The 18,244-nt window shown below is 38.6% G+C and overlaps 1 protein-coding gene across 1 annotated transcript in view; it reads left to right on the top strand.

The window, feature by feature from the left end:
• Nucleotides 1-3,227: 3,227 nt before the first annotated feature.
• Nucleotides 3,228-18,244, top strand: part of npffr2a (neuropeptide FF receptor 2a) — a 180,477-nt gene continuing 165,460 nt past the window's right edge. Inside the window, exon 1 of the mRNA XM_028805561.2 lies at nucleotides 3,228-3,559. The gene's annotated coding sequence lies outside the window, so the exon portion shown is untranslated. The remainder of the gene's footprint in view (nucleotides 3,560-18,244) is intronic.

Below are 18,244 nucleotides of genomic sequence, written 5' to 3'. Positions count from 1 at the left end.
AGAGAGAAGAATGAATGAAAGCAGAGGAAGACCAAGAAGAACCTGGATGAAAGACATGATGAAATGGTCAAAATTGAGGAATTATGGCCATGTGAAAAGGCTGGAGAGTCATGTCTGTCAACTCTCTGATAGGGGACGACACTGGATAAATAAAATACGTTTTTATTTACTGGACTCAGGAGTTCCAGGGCTCAAGTGCTAGAAGTGGATGTGGTCAAAGCTAATGCCCTGGACCAATTTTAATAGATGTTCCCTTCCACTCCCTCCTTCTTCCAATGACCAGTCTCCTCAAACCATCCCTAGTACATCAACATCTGCTGCCACTTCAACTGGAATGGCCAGTGGTAAGTCCATCTCTGACCATCACTGTAGGTTGTCCATAACTGAAGGCCAAGTAAGAAGATGAGCAAGGAAGCTACACACAGAAAAAGCCACAGGACCAGATGGAGACAGTCCTTCAGTTCTTAAAACCTGTGCAGACCAACTTTGTGGTGTCCTCTGTCACCTGTTCAGTCTGTCCCTAACGCTGCAGAAAGTGCCACTGCTGTGAAAAACATCCTGTATTGTTCCTGTTCCAAAAAAGGCAGGCACCTCTTCTTCTAAAGACTACAGACCAGTGTCTCTTACATCTCACATCATGAAGCTCTTTGAAAGGCTGGTCCTGGACTATATGGACCAACTGCAATTTACCTATTTGAGTGGAGGATGCAATTATCTGTCTAATCCACAAGACTTGTTCTCACCTGGACAAAGTTGGCAGCACAGTGACAATGATGTCTTCTGATTCCTCCATTGCCATCAGTGCCAAACAACCATCCTGTTAAAGTCTAAACTCAGAGATATGCAGGTGCATGAGCCTGTGGTGTCCTGGATAATGGACTATCTGTCAGTCAGACCGCAGTTTGTGAGACTCAAGGACTGTGTTTCTGACATAGATGTGAGTAACACTGGAGCTCCACAAGAAACAGTCCTGTCTCTTTTTTTCTTCACTTTGTACACCTCAGACTATAAATATAATACTAGGTCATGTCACTTGCAGAAATTAACAGATGACTCTGCACTTATGGGGTGTATTGATAAGGGGGATGAGACAGAGGAGAGGAATCAAGTAGAGAATTTTGTTTCTTGGCACAGAAAATTGTCTAAAATTTCAGCATCAGCAAAACCAAGCAGCTGGTCTTTGGCTTTTGCTGCATAATAAGCCTCTATGTAAGGACATTATGCAAGTAGTGGATGTAGAAGTGGTCCACTTCTACAAGTACTTGGGGTCCACATCAATGACTGGTTGGATTGGTCTTACCACACAGATAAATTATATAAGAAAGAGCAGAGCAGGCTCTTTTTCCTTAGGAGACTGCGTTCCTTTAACATGGGTAGTGACATCCTTTACAACTTCTATAACTCTGTGATGGCCAGTGAGATTTTTTATGTTGTGGTGTGTTGGGCTGGAAACATCATCTTCAAAAGAAGCCCACAAAATCAGTAAACTAATTTGAAGGGCAGGTTCAGTCATGGGACACACTCTGGACCCCTGGAGGAAGATACGAAGAAGAGAATTAAAACAAAACTGAGTGTCATTATGAACAATGTTGCACATCCTCTCTCTGGCACACTAACACCGAGGACTGTCAGCCAACAAGTTATTAAGCAGAAGTGTGTGAAGAAACCCCACTGGAACTCCATTATACCAACAGCAATATGTCTGTATAATGCCTGACTGTGACAGCCAAGTCAGAAGTTTTCTTTCTTTTTAATAATCAATTACTTGTTTTTAGTCATTCTATTGTGTTTTCAGACAACAGTGTGAGAATCTATCTATCTATCTATCTATCTATCTATCTATCTATCTATCTATCTATCTATCTATCTATCTATCTATCTATCTATCTATCTATCTATCTATCTATTTACATGAGATCTCACTGGTGCATTAGACAGCCTCAGTATAACGTTCCTTGATTTATATTTAAGAGTTTTTAACAGTTTTATGATATAAACCAGCATTTTATTTGCCTTGTAATTACTTCTGCATGTTGCTTACTTGATGAAAATGATCCATCATCCTTTATTATTACTGTTTTCTTCCCTATTCTCTGTTTTCTGTGGTGGAATTTGACACTATCACTTTTGATCAAAGTAACCTGCAGCCACTTGTGATGCTGGACAGAATGTGGCCGCTCCAGCAGACAATGAGACCCACTGCATCAAATCTTCCAGGATGAAGCATAAAAACAGTAAGTAACTACTTTAGCATATGTATGTTTAGTAATGCCCATTGGGGGATGGGCATTCATTTAGCACATGAACTCCGGCAGATCTATTTTCTCCAGTATTTTTAGAGAATTAAATGTAGCCATTTAGTCTGTCATTAAGAACTTTATCTGGTACTTGTTTATCTGCATTATGGGTGTATTGATTTATTCTTATTTATTATTTTTGGTATTTTATTTATTTATTTATTTATAATGTATTATTGATCATTTCCCTTCAGTTTTTTCTTTACATTTTTTAAAGCACTGTGAGATGCACGTCTGTAGAAATATATTTTGTTGTTGTTGAAGGATCTGTGTGAATTTTGTGTTTAAGTAATGGCAAAATCTCAATAAAACAAGTAAATATTGAACATTGTAAAATAAAATAAAATAAAAATGTACTATTTGAATTACAGCTCACCCACACAAACAGCACAGTATCGCACACACCCAAAATTACTACATCGGCGCCAGGGCTATTCATGGTAAAACAGTGCCTCTTGCAGAGCGAAAAATGAATTACACTCGGCACATCCTAGTTACATCGTAGTACAGTACTATATCAAAGTGAGTGTAGGCAATAGGAAAAAATATCTTCTGTGTTTTCCAGTTAGCATGGCTCAGTGCAAAACTGCCATGGCCAGTTGCACAGAGACAGATTTTACCATTTGTACGCGACATCTACAGTTTATGCTATGAATGAACACATTTGTAATTTGTCTTTTCATTCCTCTGCTTTACAGTTTGCGTTTTCAGTAGTTATGGGCTACACTTTAATGAAATAAAAACTCAAAATTGTACACGATGTAAAAGTGAATATTTGAAAATCGATTCTATTGTGTATTATCTCTGTTTTAAAAATAAGATTTAGGTCTTCGTTTGGAAACCTAAGCAGCTACTCTGTAAGGGATAATTGCTAATAATCTTCGAACCGATGACGTATATTTATAATTAAGACGCTAATCATTACCAATATTCACCCAAAGGCAGACATCGCTCTCCCTCTTTAAAATTATATTTGAACGTTGGTTATGCCGTTTTCTTCGCCATGGATGCTCAGCCCTTTCTTGTGACGTTACGTGCGCATCATCATTTTAAGAAATCGGTGCCTTTCTTTCCCAGGCACTGTAGCACTTTTCCTTTAACTGCAAGTACTAACTATAGTTAACACTGTCTTATAGCCATCATTGCTCCCAATCGAATTTTTGCGCTGCCCTTAAACAACAGTTACTGTATTTTGCATCACAAAAAAATACCAGACAGACAAAATAACCTGCGAAGACAGGTGAACCGACAGCTTCTCCAAGGTAAGTCTAATTTAGTTTTGCGTTTATTTTAAGTGAAAGAGGTACTTGTTAAAAAAGATCCTTCATTTGTTATATTTAGAGGGATTGCCCTAAAACGTTAATTGATACTGTTAATCTATTCCTTCTCGCTCGCCCCGACTCCGCGCGTGTATTCATGTGAATGGATGGGTAACTGAACATTTAAATTATATTAAGAAAATTGGAATATTTAGTGTCTAAAGTAAACAACTTTCTTAAATGTGTAACACAATTAGTCCCATTTTTTATAATAGGTATTTGCTCATACATCGGTAGTAAGAACTTAAAAGTATTATATATTTCAATTACTTTTTAAAATTCGTACGATTACCTCTCTTTTTTCGTTTGGCTTAATGCTGTTAATGGAAAAGACGAGCGAATGCAATGTTTCCTTTATCAATCACATCTGTTTGCTCCTCGGCTCTTCGTCTCGTTTGGGCAGTAACATAACGTGAGATATAATTCTGCAATGCTCTCAACAAGTTAAATCAAGCATTAGAAACGTGGTAGGAACAGCCCATTGTCGTTGTTGTTGATTTTTTTTACGACATAGTCATTGTAATTACAATGAGGTTAAAGTGAGACATTGTCCGTTTCTTCCTTAATATAATTATTTATCTCTTTTGATGCAATTTGCATTAAAGTAGGTGGATGCAGTACATATAAGTATTGAAGTATACTGTGCCAATATTTTCTCAAGTTTTAAGTTTTAAGTGTCCGACAATTTACCTTTTTGTTGTATTGCATAATATTCTTGATTACTTAGAGATGATCATTGTGAAAGACAATATGTGAACTAATGTTTGGCTGATTGGTATCCAAAAAAATTAAACTGCTGTACATGACACACAAATATTACTGCTTACTTCTGTTGGGTAAATAAACTGTTTATCTCATTGAATTGGTTTGCCTTTAAACGTTTTTAACATGTTAAAATATATAAATACTCTGTTTAAAATGTCGCTTTTAACAAATATAGTCTTTGCTTTACTTGGAACTTGTTAACAGAATGTTTTAACTTTCTTTAATGTCTCAGAAGTGGTGGAAAATGATCAAGAAATATCAAAACATTTTATTTGTAATGCAACGCTAAAGTGAAAAGTGCATCTTTATTTTTTGTGATCAAAACAGCATATTTATCTTTTTTACTTTCTTTATAAAATGTTTATAAAACCAAAGCAGCCACGAAACAAAGACTAATATGAGTATGAGATGTATTATAAGCCAACTTACATGTTGCACTCGGGTGGCAATTGGCCAGTACAATTCCATAGTAAAATTAAGAATTATAAATAAATAATTAACATAAATGTGAATGATAGAACATTTATAGCCACTTTAAGCTATGATAATTTCATAATGATATTGTATCTTGACAAATACTGCAAATCAGTTACTTATACCTGCACTTTATTAAAACAAATTCAGCATTGCAAAACTCTAGAAAACAGGCGACACCTGTGGATAAAGAGTAAATTATTAGACGCACCACAGTAGGTGCTGTTCGTTAGTTTGTAAAAATATTACTAATATAACTATTGATTCATTTGAATTTAAATTATTAATCTAAGTCTACTAGGTTGATTCAGTGAAGTTGGTATAATTAAAGCACAATTTCGCTTAGTGCACATAGAATCTGGGCTTGAAAAACCAAAGCAATACAATCAAGTACTGTGCATGCACACAGAAGCCACTTTTACAGTGTTGTTCTCGTGAACTAAAAAAGATCTGTTCAGTTTCTGTTCCCGTGTCAATCGCTTTAGAATAATCATCAGTATGAAAGCCGTTCAAGAAATCTGGGTTCAATATGAGGTCACAGCTTGTCTGGAGTGTGCATAGACTCCCTATGTCTGTGTAAATTTCCCTCCATTGTTAAAGTTGTGTGTTGTATTCCAGTCCAAGCTCTTGATTTAGCAGTCAATCTACGTCCCTACCTTCACCTATGGTCATGAACTTTGGGTAATGACTGAAAGAATTAGATCACGGGTACAAGGGGCTTGAGAAATGAGCTTTCTCCACAGAGTGGCTGGGCTGTCCCTTAGAGATCGGGTGAGAAAGGCAGACATCCAGGAGAGGCTCAGAGGAGAGCTGCTGACTCTCCACATCGGGAGGAGCCAGTTGAGGTGGTTCTGGCATCTGATGCAGATGCCCCCTGGACACCCCCCTGTGGAGGTTTTATAGGCACAACCAGCTGGGAGGAGACCCTGGAGAAGACCCAGGGCTCACTGGGAGGATAGTGCTATGTGGCTGGGTAAGTGTGGCTGGGGAAAAAGACATTTGTGCCTCACTGCTAAGACTGTTGCCCTGTGACTGGTCTTTAGATAAACGGTGGAAAACGAAAGAATGAATGAATGAATGAATGAATGTCTCAGTAAATTTGTTATCAAGGAAGTCATGCTTTTTAAGTGTAATTATTGCAGAATAATTATGAAGTGTTTATCTAGACTTAATGATTCAGGCAGTTTCTATATTTTTTAGATCTTAAAGTGTCTTTGACAAGGCTCTTATTGAGAAATATTAGCAATAAGGAAAACCCTACAGCATTATAAACCAACATTTGGAACTGCTTCTGGTGTAATGGTGGGGAATCTCTTAGAATTAGACATGTGATAGAAAACTACAAAACAACAAAAGCATGGAGACTTTGTATTCCAGTGTGATACAAACACCCACAAGAAAAGCCTTTATCCATTATAGAAATGTTGCACGTAGAAGCAGTCTCTTAGTTTGCTATTTCCTGTGTTGTATGGCTAAACTTTAGGAAAAGTGGGCTTCTCCTACCCCCGGGACTAGCTTGAGTAAAACGGACAGAGAATGGGGATTTCTGATGAGTATGGGAAAGGGACTGTCTTTAATCTGTAGGGTTTAGGGTAGATTTTATTTTGTCATGTTTCACTAGGATAAATATAACATTTTCCTTGGTAAATTACACTTTTGGTTTTTCTCAGAATATATTATTTTATTCATTTTTATAACCTGTCGGGGTATATGTCGGGACAAATATCAGTTTTAATATCGTGCCTAGTCACATGCCTATTCTGACTTGGTGAGTCTAATCACAGTGTACATAATATCACAGCTCTTCCTGTCTCTTTTTAGGCTTCCGATGGCAAGCATGATGTGATCATATTGCCGACATTGGTCATCTGCCATTGAGTTGTTCCCATTCTGAACATTCGTACCACTTTAAGTTTTTTGCTACCATTTGTATGTGTGTTGGCAGTAGAAATGTGAAACGAACACTGCTCGAAATCATGGAGATCCCTAGTTCAAAACTTTTTTGCAGTTAAGCTTAAAAGCTGAAAAGGTGTCTGGAGATTCATTTAGTTGTCTCAGACCACTTAATTTGCACTTTTTTTGTTAGTTGTAACAAATACAGAGAAAATGTACTTGTAAACATGAGTGAAGTACAAAAATTCCAAGCAGAAGGTACACCCAACTGAGATGCCAATAATTCTTCATGATGAAGCAGCACCGCTGTATCTATTATTCTTGGAACATCCATTCCTGAAATTCAGTGAATTCAGCTCAGTAAGAGATGCACTGTCCTCAGAACATGGATGATATAACTTAAATGTAGTTGGGAAACTCAGAGAAATGTACAAAAAAAACCCAAAAGACATCCCTAAATATTTGCAGGAAAACCCTAAATGATTTGTGGGTTCGACTCCTTTAGTCCAAAGGTAGACAGTGGCAGTGCAGGGTTGTGCAGACTTGAGGGACTTGGAACATACAACTTAGAAAATAGAATAAACCCTATAAAGAAATGTGCTGTCTGAGGGATTAGATCAAAATATATATCAAGAGGTAGAGAAAAAGAGATTTGCAAAACCTATTGGTCCTGAGTATTCCTAGAGTGACTGTCTGTCTTTATTGTGTTTATTCATTGTCTTGTGTACTCATGATGCATTCAGTCATACAAATGTGTGAGCAGTTCACGTTCACGTGTCAAATCACACCTGTTTAGCACAAATCTGTCAGTCACAGAACAAATATATTGTGTTCCAATTTCAAAGAGAAACTGCAAGCAGAACAGGGTGGAAATGCATTCAGACAAGAAGGATTGAGAATCCGAAAATGAAATGTCAGTTTAATAGACTGAGAATGATAGTATTATTTTACTGAAAGAACCAGAAAGACATTTGTGCCAACTGTGAGTACTACCATAAAAGGTTTAAATAAAGGATCAGCATGAAAGGATTTTGAAACAAAGTATCAAAGATTTGGCATCTTCACTTAGAATAAGTTAGTCAAGCCTTTTAGAATATTCAACAGACACCATTTAGCAGATTACAGCTTGCACAAAAATATACAACCATCAAAGTATCTGGATGGTTTACTTCTATTGTTTGAACTTTATAAGGATAATATTGAAAACGTTTCTGCAGTGGGCAGGCTGGAAATGTTGTTGACACCGCTGAAGTGAAAAATGTCAACAGTCCTTTATGCAATTAAGGGCTCTGGTAGTATTAATTTGTTCCATTCACAACTTGGATATATTATTGAGCAAATAATGTTAAGAGAAAAGAGTTGCATTTAACTGACTGGTAAAGAAGGCATTTAAACTCTGGAGATATCTGTTTTAGCAGTAGGAAAGGCATGTGAATAAACTAATAAGTGCAAATGCTGATTTACTGAAAATAAAGGAAGCCATTGACAGAATTTGGTGTTCAGGATGAATTCTTAGGTTGTACTGAAAATGCACATACAGCAGCAAACTGCCTGAGCTGAAATTTTGCTAGGATAAACACCTAAGAAGAATAGAAAGTGAGGGCTTAGATGGTAAGTACATTTTTTCTTGGTTTTAAGTTATTTAAATATTTTAAATCCGGCGCCGCCGTGAGTGGCAGCCTTTTCAGCAGCTCCGTGTATGACTGTATATGTATGTGTACTTTTCTACTTTTATTTTTCTATTTTTATTTATTGATCACTCCTACCACTTTATTTTATGTGGATTCCTTCCCTGGACACACTTACTTTTACAACGTGGGCATGGATTTTAACACGCCGAGACTCGCCTATTCAAGTACTCAACTTCGGGCGCTGAGAACAAATGCCAGTGCCGGTGTGGTTCCATATTTACCCGACGAGGTAAGAAGGCGATATCGTGGCAGCAGAGCCGGCACTAAGCTAAAAAAAGAAGCGGCTTGCGAGAAAGTGGCGTTTCAAGCCTTCGGTGCCTTCTGTGATTCTGGGGAATGTAAACTCAATCTCAAATAAGATCGACGAACTGGCTGCGCTGGTGAAAAATGTAAGGACCTACAGAGAATGCAGTTTGTTGTGTTTCTGCGAAACGTGGCTAAATAACACCATCCCAGATGCCAACGTGGAGCTACCCGGGTTTAGCACAGTTAGAGCGGACAGAGATGCAAGTACCTGTGGTAAGCACAAAGGAGGAGGACTCGCTCTCTATGTTAATACACGGTGGTGTCACTCTGGACATGTTAACGTCAAAATCTCCACTTGCTGCAGGGATATCGAACTGTTGGCCATAAGTTTACGTCCCTACTATTTGCCCAGAGAGTTTGGACACGTCATTGTTGTTATTGTATACATTCCTCCTCGGGCAGACGTGGAGTCAGCGAGTGACATCAAAAAAAAATTTTTTTTTTTTTTGTGAATTTCCCATTGGGATTAATAAAGTATCTATCTATCTATCTATCTATCTATTTCCCTGAGATGCAGTGGCATTCTGTCTGAGGTAAGTAGCGGCATAACCTCTGTCAAATTAAAGCTCCACTACTGGGTAAAGTAAATGTAAAATACAGCTGTAGGGGTGAAAATAGTGTTTGCCAATATGCAATTATGAAGAAAGGAGTGTTTTGATACTAATCATTAGCTCATGTTCAGTTCTTTTGTCAACAGTTATAAGAGACAGCTTTTACATTCAAGAACCTTGGAAAAACACTATATTGTTCTGTTGTGATATCCAAACATTTAATCAAGTACAGATTGGTGTATTATAAAAAAGAAATATATGATTATTGAACTACGGTGGGTTGGCACCCTGCCCGGGATTGGTTCCCTGCCTTGTGCCCTGTGTTGGCTGGGATTGGCTCCAGCAGACCCCCGTGACCCTGTGTTCAGATTCAGCGGGTTGGAAAATGGATGGATGGATGGATGATTATTGAAAAGAAAATGTAATTAAGAGCAAGAATGAATGCAAAATGGGAGACGTATTAGAAAAAAGTAAACTATTGACAGATAAGTGCATGTGTCTGTGTATTTTTACAATAACTTGTATATTATGCAGTAGTTAAAAATATAATTTATTTAAGTTTTCATACCAGACTAGTGCTTACACTATCATTAGTTGAATGGGAATGGTGACTGAGGCACAAAAACACAAACTGTCTCGTGAGCAATACTCACAGCCTTCATATTTCACCTTATTACTCAAAACCAGAAGGAGAGACAAAACATTAGTATACACTGTGCACTTTAGTATGAATTGTCTCAGTGTCAAAATACTCAATGTGTGCTGCCTTCTGTAAATCCAGATTCACATAAATGTACCATATTGATGTCTGGCTTTGAGAAGACTGATGATTTCACCAACACTGAGTCTGGAGTTAACTGTATGCACAGATTACTATTCTAGCAGCTGTGCCTGAGAAATTTTCTAAGACAATGGGCCTCAGTTATAGTGCCATCGGTTAATTGCACATAACAGAAGTTCTATGTAACTAAAGGAGTACTTTTCTGTATAAAATATTTGTTGTCCCCACAAAAAGGCCTAATACTCTTAGTTCTCAAGAGCTTCTTACTCTTGAATATGCTACAAACAATTGCCTATTTGTACTGTAGATCAATTCTTGGTTTTCCTAGTGACTTTTGTGCTGATGGTTGCTGCAAAACATAGATTTTCTTTTTAATTCAACCAGGTAATTAGTAAGAATAAATAATGGGAATTTCAGGTATAAATATAATTTCACCGTGAAGTATATCCTGTAAAAACGATAACTTCAATTAGATTTTAACTTAATGCTTTGATCTTGTACCTTTGCAAAGTTTTGGAGGAATTAGATCAAAAGTAATATACACTGAATTGTGGTTTTCATTAACGTATTTATACACTACACATTTACGTGGCCAGTACAATGAATTGAACATTATAAGCACTGTACAGAAAAGAAAAGGTGAAAAGAAATGATATTGTGAACTGTGTATAATGTCCAACTCCTCAAAGCTCTGTCCATGGGGGACCCTGTTAGTTAGCTCCGTAAGCATTATTGAACAAGGCATGGCATCACTTCTGGTTTCCCTGTTTCTACTTTGCAAACTGGACTGTAATGGCACTTGTCCCAACCTCCATTTTTGAAGTACTGTATATGTATTTAAGCATACTTGACAATCCAGTCTGGCTTGAATGTTATGCATTTTATAGTGCATCATAAGGAGTTAGAAAACAACAGAATCGGGAGTGCTGAGTGTACCTAAGGAAACTACTTGCAAACCATGTCATCTTCGTGCTTTACCTTACTTTCCTTCTTCCACGTCATGTCTCATGCCCACCCTATTTCTTATTCCTCTGTGTCATTACAGTCTCAGCTTGGTCAGTGGAATGCTTCTGCTTGTACCATTATTTGCATGAACTGCAAGCCCATTGCTTTGTGCAATCAGTACTGAGGCGAAAAAAAGGACATGCTGCCTAAGAATAGACCCACTCATTACAACATTATTACCAACAAATATCACAAAGAAAAAGTCACCAACCTTCAATCAGGTCAGTCAAAGTGTTTTTAAGTATTTTTGGGTATTTAGACTTTCTATTGTGGCAGTAAGGTTTACCCATCAATATTGGTATACCTGAATGTCCTTTACTAGTGGACACCCACTGCCCTGTATGTACCATCCTTCCAAATTTCAGTTTTTTAAGTAAACAGATTCGAGGGACAAAATCAGAATGAGTTTTAAAATAAGTTGGTGTGTGAATACCAGGCCTCCCCATTTAAGGCAGGCAGCAAAAATAAACAAATAGGCACACAATATCACTACAACACAAATGATAGGCAATCACCTTGGGATTTGCCTTTCTATAATGTCTTAAAATGAAATAGATCAGGCTTTGGGAGTGCTCCCGTCTTTTAGCAGCTCTGGTCCAAAATGCAACACCACCTACCGGGGACATTCACTTTTATACAGAGGATCAAAATGGGGTTGGACTTCTCTTGCTCAGTTGCCCTTATTGGATTTCTTCTCGGCACTGTGAGGGACAAAGATTGACAAGACCATGACTGACAGCACCACCTCTTGTTCTGCAGTGGTACTGCATATCTCAGGTGAGCACGAGTGACAATATATATACAAGGGGAAGGCCCAAAAATTAACAGAATTGTTAAAAGTGTATTGTACAACTTAAAGCAATTCCATTTTAGCTACCATCAAAATACACCCCTTGACATGCAATACCTTTGTTCCAGTATTTCTTCAATTCCTGGATCCATTTCCTGTACTCATCTTTTGTTACCGTGTCTAGCGCCTCCTGAGATTTTTTTTCCTGGATTTCTAACATGGTAGCAAATTGTCTGTCTTTCGGTCTCAATTTTAAGTTTGGGAACAAAAAAGGTCACATGGAAAGAGATCTTTGGGGCATGCAAAGTAACAATGACATTGTTTTTGGTTAAAAACTCTTTGACTGTTAATATGTTATATGCAGGTATGCTATCACGGTTGAAAATACAGTTTTGCATGCGCTGCTGCTACAGATGTTTTTTCTTGTGTTTTCCCACGAATGCCTCAGCAGTTTAGTGTAATATTGCTGATTAACAGTCTGTTCACTTTGAAACTCTTTATTAACAAGTCTGTTGTTAATAAAAATCAATCATCGTTGTCTTGATGTTTGATATGATTTGTCATGTTTTTTCGGCTTATAGAAAAAATCAATGAAATCACCTGCTCAATTGTAGAAGAAATGTCAGAATCATGCATCTCAATTAATATAAACTGCTCAAAAAAATTTAAGGAACACATTGAAAAAACATCAGATCTCAATGAAAAAAAGTCCAGCTGGATATCTATACTGATATGGACTGGGTAATGTGTTAGGAATGAAAGAATGCCACATCGTTTGATGGAAATGAAAATTATCAACCTGCAAAGTGCTAAATTCAAAGACACGCCAAAAATCAAAGTGAAAAAATGATGTGGCCGGCTTGTCCATTTTGCCAAAATGTCATTGCAGCAACTCAGAATCATACTCAGTAGTTTGTATGGCCCCCACATGCTTGTATGCATGCCTGACAACGTTGGGGCATGCTTCTAATGAGAAGACAGATGGTGTCCTGGGGGATCTCCTCCTAGATCTGGACCAGGGCATCACTGAGCTCCTGGACAGTCTGAGGTGCAAACCTATTGGTATCGAATGGACCAAAACATAATGTCCCAGAGGTGTTCTATTGGATTAGATCAGCTGAGCATGGGGGCCAGACAATGGTATCATTTCCTTCATTCTCCAGGAACTGCCTGCATACTCTCGCCACATGAGGCCGGGCATTGTTGTGCACCAGTAGGAACTCAGAACCCACTGCACCAGCATAGGATCTGACAATGGGATGAAGAATTTCATCCCGATACCTAATGGCAGTCAAAGTGCCATTGTCTAACCTGTAGAGGTCTGTGCGTCCCTCCATGGATATGCCTCCCCAGACCATCACTGACCCACCACCAAACTGGTCATGCTGAACAATATTACATGCAGCATAACGTTCTCCACGGCTTCTCCAGACCCTTTCACATCTGTCACATGTGTTCAGGGTGAACATGCTCTCATCTGTGAAAAGCACCGGGCACCAGTGGTGGACCTGCCAATTCTGGTATTCTATGGCAAATGCTAATTGAGCTCCACAGTGCCAAGCAGTGAGCACAGGGCCCACTAGAGGACGTCGGGCCCTCAGGCCACCCTCATGAAGTCTGTTTCTGATTGTTTGGTCAGAGACATTCACACCAGTGACCTGCTGGAGGTCATTTTGTAGGGCTCTGGCAGTGCTCATCCTGTTCCTCCTTACCCAAAAGAGCAGATACCAGTCGTGCTTATGGATCAAGGACCTTCTACAGCCCTGTCCAGCTCTCCTAGAGTAACTATCTGTCTCCTGGAATCTACTCCATGCCCTTGAAACTGTGCTGGGGGACACAGAAAACCTTCTGGGAATGGCATGTATTGATGTGCCATCCTGGAGAAGTTGGACTACCTGTGCAGTCACTGTAGGGTCCAGGTATCACCTCATGCTACCAGTAGTGACAATGACGATAGCCAAATGCAAAATTAGTGAAAAAACAGTCAGAAAAGATGAGGAGGCCTCCACCTGGTAAACCATTCCTGTTTTGTGGGTCATCTCATTGTTGCCCCTCTAGTGCACCTGTTGTTAATTTCATTAACACCAAAGCAGCTGAAACTAATTAACAACCCCCTCTGCTACTTAACTGACCAGATCAACATCCCAGAAGTTTCATTGACTTGATGCTATACTCTGATTAAAAAGTGTTCCTTTTTTGAGCAGTATATATACCAAAGCAGTAAAATATTTCAGTAGGTATGGTAATCTCAATCCAAATGCTTAATCCAATTTGCAGTTTATTGGTGGCTCAAGGCCGTTCCACTACTGTCAGGTGCGAGGTGGAACCGTCTTCAGGTAAAACACCAGCTCATCAGCAGTTTTTAGTTCTCTGTAGAACAATTCATATGATGGTTCCACAAAGAACCTTTATTTAAAAGATTCTTATAGATGCATCCAATTTCAAAAAGTACTATAAATATATGGTAATAGATTTGTAAAATTCAATGGGTTCATGTTTTAAAAGGACTCTGGCTGCAAACAATAACACAGGCAAAGCTCAGGTTTTCTTGACCTGTCAGCATCCTGTTAAGTAGCCTGCTATATATTAAAGACTTGTGTTTACTCCACATACCAGGAACCTTTTCAAAGTCCAATGAACTAATTTCATATGCAAGAACCATTTATTAAATGGAATGACTCTTTGTCAATGAATTGTTCTACAAGGAACCACACAACCCAGTAAAGAGCCATTTAAGAAGCAATATTTTTAAGAGTTCAGGCTAACACACATGTGGACCAGTTTAGAATTGCCAGTTAACATGAAAAAATTTGTGGATGAGGAGGTAAATCAGAGTAGCCATGCAGACATCATGGAAATGTGCACTCTGATAGTAAACGAGTGCAGGATTTGAAACAAAGACATTGGCTCTGTGAGGCAGTAGATCTACCCACTGCTGCTTCCCATAACTTAATTTGTTCTCTTCCTTCTATTGTATATTAACAAAGATATGTGACTTATATATTTTTTTTCTATTTGCGAGCTGTAGATGGACAAGAGACTAAATTTCATCCAAGACTATAAGAACAACTGCTAATAAAAGGAATATTGAAGTCTATAAGCAGCCTCTACACTGGTTATCACTATTATACAGTATGTGTCTGTTAATGAATATTGGAAATGTTTTTTTCTGAGAGTACTAAAATACTGGAGAATCTGGTGAAAACTAGGGAAACATATTAAAAAAATTCTTTTGATCCTTGTGTTTATGTGTAATATGGTGAAGTCAAATATAACTTGCAGCCTAGCTGCATAAACAGTGCACATAATATATTATTCCTTCTCAGAAACATTAAAAGTGCCGGCGTATTTTTTTTTCAAAGGTATTTCAAAATTAGTAATGTTGTATTTCTGAGCAATATAGCCATGGAAATTATTAAACCCTTATGTTTTTCTAAGAAAATGAAACTAACTGAAATTTAAAATGAAATTCTACTTATAGAAATGTAATTAATTATAACATTTTTGGAATTTTCAGTTGGATCGGGGCGGTAAATGTAAGAGATAAGAAGACTTTTTTCAGGTCACTGATCACAGAAGGGCAAAGAATTGATTAGTCAAACAAGACAAATTGTAGTTGTCCTTTATGCCTTCTTCTTTCAGCTGCTCCAATTAGGCATCACCACAGCAGATCATCATTTTCCATATCTTCTTGTCCTCTACATCATGCTTTGTCACACCTACCACCTTCATGTCTTATCTCACCACATCCATAAACCTTCTCTTAGGCCTTCCTCTTTTCTTCTTGCCTGGCAGCTCAGTCCCAAACATCCTTCTCCCAGTATTCCCAGCATCTCTCCTCTGCACATGTCTAAACCAACATAATCTAGCCTCTCTAGCTTTGTCTCCAAACTGTTCAACCTGAGCTGACCCTCTAATGTACTTGTTCCTAATCATGTTTGTGTTCTTCACACTCAATGCAAATCTTAACATCTTTACCTCTGCCACTTCCAGCTCTGTCTCCTGTCTATTTGTCAGTGCCACCATCTCCAACCCATATAACATAGCTGGTCTCACTACCGTCTTGTAGACCTTCCCTTTCTGGTTCCCATCTGTCACAAATCACTCCTGGCACTCTTTTCCACTGACTCCACCCTGCCTACACTCTCTTCTTTACCTCTCTTTCACACTCCTCATTACTCTGTACTGTTGATCCCAAGTATTTAAACAAATCCACCTTCACCAACTGCATCCTTACCATTCCACTGACCTCCTTCTCATTCACACACGTGTATTTTGTCTTGGTCCTACTGACCTTCATTCCTGTCCTCTCTAGAGCGTATCTCCACCTCTCAAATTACTCTTTCTACCTGCTCAATGCAATCTCCTCACTTGTGAGTATGTTTCCATCTTTATCACCCTAATCTGCTGCACATCTTTCCCAACTCGGTCTTTCTGTCTAGCTAGTTGGTACAGGTCCTTTTCTCCCTCCTTAGTGTCCAACCTCTCATACAACTCATCATGCGCTTTTAGCCTTTGCCATTATGCCTTATCTCCTTGCACTTCTGTCTACTTTCTTCATCTCTTTGACTATCCCACTTCTTCTTTTCCAACCTCTTCCTCTGTATACTCTCCTGTATTTCCTCATTCCACCACCAGGTTTCTTTGTCCTCCTTCCTCTGTCCTGATGTCACACCAAGCACCCTTTTAACTGTCTCCCTTACCACTTCTGCTGTAGTTGCCCAACTACCTGGGAACTCTTCAATGCCACCCAGTGCCTATCTTACCTCCTCCCTGAACTCAACCTTGGAGTCTTCCTTTTTCAACGTCCACCATTTGATCCTTGGGTCTGCCCTCACTCTCTTCTTGTTCTTTATGTATGAAACAATAGGAATGAAATGTGCATACAGTATTTAATGCATCTTAATCTCGTGTTTGGATAGGAAAACACATAAACAAGCAAAAAAGAATAAAAGAGTCTAAGTTAGGGAAATGAGGCATTGCATTTATGTCAAAAAGTTTCAGAATGAACAACTGGACTGTGAATCAGTACTAAGAGACTATTTGGAATGGCTGCCAGAAGAAGTCTCTTGCTTACAACCAAGACACAAATTAAGGCAGTTCAAGTTTGCCAGATACTATCATGACTTTGACTGGAAATTGGTGCTTTGATCATAGGCATCTTGAAATCAGCTCTTTGGCTCTTCACATACAAATAAGGTGTATGTGTGTGCATGAGTGTGCTCGACTGTTGTAACATCCAGTGTTGGATCCTGCTCTATGCGTGATGCTCATACATTAAGCCCCATACCCCCCCAAACCTGTAATAGAGTAAAATTATCAGAAAATGGATGGATGTCTAGGTGCATTCATTACGCTCTTTATTTAATATGATCTTTCAGCGTGCACATTATCAGGTATCTACAAGTAAATGGAGAAAATGTAAATATTAATATACATATTAATAATATGCTTTGTCATCACACACATTTTATTTACATCTGAACATTAAGGGGTAATAACTGTGAACATTAAGGGGTAATAACTGTTCATCTGGTTAAATTATTCTGCATCCCTTTCTTCCTTACATATACTTTCATTAATTTTGGGATCAATAATTTCCTCAGACTAATTTTCTGACCTTTTAAAAAGGTCAGAAAATCTAAAAAAAAAAAAAAAAAAAACCTCATACTGCACCAAAACAATATTTTCACTTTACCGTGGCTTCTTCTTTTCTGCCTTTGTTCGTCATAGCATGTTGCATTATGGATAATCTTTATATCTGACATGTTGCTCTTTCTATGTATGTATACAAAAAAGAGAGAAAGAGACTGAAAGAACTGTTTTGTATTAATTGTTAATGCAGAATTTCCTTAATTTACTGAATTTAAGTTCATTTGTAGCTTGTAGGCCTATGGTCTTACATCCATCTTTGTTTTTGGAGGATAATTTATATACACTGTGATGGACTGGCTGGGGTCCTTGCCAAGATGGACTCTGCTCTCTGGAAGCCAAAATAAGGGATGGTCAGAAAGGGTGCTGCAATCTTCCCTCTCTGTGCCAGGATGTAAACATAGAGGGACACTGTGGCAGCAGTTGCACCAGAGCGGGTGTCCTAGCAGCCACAGATGGATAGGCTGGCTTTGGAATCAACTTGACCGGGCTGGGTGGCAGTCCTTTTCCCAGTCAGGAGGCCAGAAATCCAAGACAGTGGGAGAATGCCTGCTATAGGCAGAATGTTCCCCCATACACTAGTGGCAGCATCCCCTCTGCTGGGCCCCAATATGGATGCCCATAGGGCAGCATGGGAGTTGTGGTCCCATATGGCTGCCCTGTTAGGTTCTGTGGTGGCTGCCAGGAATTAACTACTGAGTGACCAGGGTGGTCTTGCCT

This window comes from Erpetoichthys calabaricus, chromosome 7 (assembly GCF_900747795.2).
Source record: "Erpetoichthys calabaricus chromosome 7, fErpCal1.3, whole genome shotgun sequence".
NCBI lineage: Eukaryota > Metazoa > Chordata > Cladistia > Polypteriformes > Polypteridae > Erpetoichthys > Erpetoichthys calabaricus.
This window is presented reverse-complemented; position numbering and strand designations above follow the sequence as displayed.